Genomic DNA, 4,407 nt, shown 5'->3' with positions numbered 1-4,407 from the left:
TGGGGATCCCCCGTCTGCAGGCGTTTATATATTATATACATATATAGACTATATATTTATAAACCGTATGAAAAAAAAATTTGATATTGATCAGAATAAAAGTTATTTTATTTGTCAGGACGTGCTACATCGTTATTTTCCCAGACTGTAGAACAGCGTGGGGCAGAAGATGTCCATAATCTTAATATATAGCACCTATTTAATATTTGTTAACAATACTTACAATATTTTATTATAGGTCGTATAAATTCCGAAGCCGAACGCCGCAGCATGCAGTTGTCGTTCGTTTGTTCGTTCCTGGAACACACACGCACACACACACAGTACACGAGAGATTCCAAACACATTTTACTTGACGGCGTATTTTATCTTTGAATACATTCTCACGGCGGGCACAAAGAAATAAATCCATATTATTTTTAGGGGTAGAATCCGATTGCGTAAGATTTACCTTTTTGAGAAGCCGATTGCGTACCTATGTTTGTTGTATAATAATGGAAACCCGTTAACCAACAAGATCGCGTATGCAACGTTGCCAAATTTATAAATATACAAAAAGTCTACCATGTATGCACAATATAAGTACATATTATATTTGAAATATAACCGTTATGTTCAAAAATATATAAGAAAAAATCTAAACCTTATTTAAAATAAGTTACAGTATGAACGATTTATGAGAATCGTCATTTTTTATTTCCAATCCTTAGCTTTACAAATTGAACACTTTATAATTTTTAACTATACGTTCTAAATCTATATATTACTCGTCTAATCTATATTACTTTAGTACTGGACTATCTATCAGTAACTATTATAAATTCAACACAACACCCGGCATTTTGCACTAACCAAAAATACCAGCAAAAACTACTTACTGAAATTGTGACATAATAAATAATAATTAATACAAAAATAATAATTCAAATAACAACACTTAAACAGATTACAAAAATCAACCATACTTAAGCAGATGGGCTAATCGGGCCGTACTGTTCGTAGACATTTTCACGTCGCTGCACATTCGTATAGTACATATTATTATACATTGCTCCGCCAGTCCTGTTTTTTTACAATAATACAGGTACTGTTTATGAAACATTCATTTTTAGAATAGTAGGTACAATTATTTTTAGTTTTTAGTTTTTTTTACAGAAATTATTAACAAATTATCTTGTTTTAAATATTTTATTAAAATTCAATACGTTTGGTAAGTAGGAGCAACACATTTAGCTCCGTTCATTTAAAAATTAGAGTACCTAAATTGACCTCTTATAAAATCTAAAGGTAAACAACCGTATAGGCTTTTTAGCATATTTTAATTTTTAAGCGAGTTATGAGTACTTTAAGATGTACAAACAATTTACAATTTTAAAATAGGTACTCATAGCTCGCTTTAAAATTAAAATTTAAAATATAATGATAAGCCCATGAGGTTGTCTAGATAATAGTTTTACCTTTAGATTTGATAATAGGTCAATTCACTCTAAATTTTAAACCTATCAAAGTTCAAATTATAAGTATCTATAGAAATTTCGTATACTATATTTATTAGTCAACTATATTTTAAAAACCATTCAGAATGAATTCCTATTATAACAAACTAAATTTTTTTAAAACTACCTTTCAATTTATGATGAATAATTTATAATATGAAACTTTTTATATTTATCCATACAATTTGATATATATTATATTATTATCATTACACTTTAACTAAATACTAAATTACAAAGTTACAGCAAAAGCCAAAAATATGATCTTCATTAAGGAACTTGAAAATCAAATATATATATTATATAAGTAGGTAAGATTCTTTCTATTATTTATATTAAATAATTTTTTGTGTAACTTTAATATATTTTTCAATACAATTTTTAACATATTTATACTTCAATTTTGATATATTTTCATTCATTTTTTTACCGGGATTTTTTTTCCAGGAGTTTTTTTTCCGATTACCGTTCTGCCGAATTTGGTATGCTTGTAAGACGGAGAAAACACATGCGGGTTTAACGTTCTTTTTTATCACTTATTTCTTTCATAAGCTTAAAGCTGTACAGACTATTTACCTATACAGACTACACATAATAACACATACCCGATACCCATATAATGTGACTTTACGCTATATTCATAGATATTACAAGAGTGGTCAAATTTGTTTTTGATTAAATCTACTAAGCACATATTTGTTCTCTGATGATCGAGTGCGAGTAAACAAATTTTTTTGTATATTTAAGTTTTTTATCGATAATATTAATGATAAACACGTACTTATATACAAAAAATACAATTAAAGTGAAAAAGTTTTCTAAAAACTGTATATTATTATATCAATTTTATTTTCTTTACCTGCAGTACAGTAGTACTAATTTTTTAAGTTTCGTTTAATAATATTAATATATATTGGTAATAGATCATTTCTGTCCCTAATGACTTTCCAAAATTAAAGGCGTGTATTTATAATGGACATCAATTGTCCTATCAGCAAAACAGCAACTATTTAGACGTGTATATCGATTTCGCAAAAATAAAAATATGTTTCCGTAGTTTCTAATTACGAATTTTCAATAATAAACTTTCAATAATATAATTACGAATGATTCGTACTGTAAGAAGCAATGAGTTTTTGTAATTTTATATTCCAATTATATTTTATAATCTCGCTTTCAATATTTTGCCATTTCCTCGAACACAATGAATGTAATAACTTGAGATTATTTATTATTATTTTCGTTATACATTAGGTTAATATTCAATTAATCGGTATTATTGTCAGGTCTTGGTCTTAGCGACCTAAAAACTTGGTCTTGCTAGTGCCAACACCATAATATTGGTCGAAAACAAATTTTGATCATCACTCTACGGGTGCTGGCGAAACGTCTCACGGGCACTGTATACATAAATATTGTTGACAAACACATTTTGGCAAAATTCGTGCAAATTCATGCCAATTGCGTCATGCACGTTGTTTTAAATAATTTAAAAAATCGTACGTTCAAATTATGAACATATTTATAAATTTTATAATATTTTTAACGTATTGATATCGGCTTCAAAGTACAATCATTTATTTAAATGCGACCGATAATTTACTCATACATATTTTGTATTAGTCAATAATGTGGGTCGAAGCTGTATACCTATCTGTATCGGTACTTATAGTTTGCCACTATTATTTCAACTTTAAATGAAAGCCAGACTGATATGTTATAAATTATTATTATCAGGGCCAGATTATGGTCATGATGTAAGACGGGCTATTACATTTGGTGGGGCCCTTTCACCAAAAATCATTTCATTGTTTACTCAGATATAGTAATAAATATTAATTCAAATAGGTATGGTATATTTGTGGTATTGTAGTATAGTCACAATCTATGTATATAAAATACAACAAAGGTAGGCAAGTGGGCGTCGCTCTGCTGTACAGTAGGTTACAAGTGGGTCACTGTAATTTATGGTGTTAAATTTGAATTCAATGATAAAATATTATTGTATAAGAAAAACGATTTTGAGCGAAGACAGTCAGACAGTCTAAGATATTACTAAGTATATTTGATGATATTATTGTGAATAAAGTCATTTATATATAAACTATTTACGTGGAAGCTTGTTTTAAACTTTCAAACCATAGCTATAAAAGTTGAATATTTATAAATTTTTAACTATTTATAGTTAAAAAGTTATTTATTATAACTATTTATAATTTTTTAAATTTGATGAGTTTTGTCAAAAATCGAACTTTACATGATTATAAAAAAAAATTGTGTATACCTATGTATTTTTAATATTTATCAATTGTCATTGTAACAATAACATAAATATGGAGCCTTGTATTAAATTTTCAGGCTTTTTGGCCCAACAAATAAAACTTTATTTTTATTGGTAGAAAAAAAATTAAAAAACATCTCCGTAAACAGCTCAATACGACTCGAAATAGGTAATTTGAAAATGTATGGTGTATAGGAATAGACAAAATGAATTTTGAGTGAAATTTTCATGTATCTACACTCTACCAGGGGCGTAATTACGGGGGGGGATATGGGGGATAGATCCCCCATGAGCTGTATTTATATATTGTCTTAAACTCTTATACCTACAAATAGTTCAAATAAAATGTTTAGTTTTTTTGGTATAAACATTATACCCAGGTATAAAAATATTTACCCGGTAAACGATTAGCATATTTCAAAATAAATTGCCTGATTCATTTTAATTCTTATTTATTAATAAACACTTAGTGCCCTGCCACACACTGTACCAAATTACAGTACCTACTTCCTACACAATACATGCATACACATTATAGGCGGTAAGTAATTCGATGATGGGAAAAACCCCCATTCCAAAAACATACTATAATAATAAAAATGTAGCTTCAAGATTTACATTTCGTAGAAT

The sequence above is a fragment of the Acyrthosiphon pisum genome, chromosome X (assembly GCF_005508785.2).
Source record: "Acyrthosiphon pisum isolate AL4f chromosome X, pea_aphid_22Mar2018_4r6ur, whole genome shotgun sequence".
Taxonomy (NCBI): domain Eukaryota; kingdom Metazoa; phylum Arthropoda; class Insecta; order Hemiptera; family Aphididae; genus Acyrthosiphon; species Acyrthosiphon pisum.
This window is presented reverse-complemented; position numbering follows the sequence as displayed.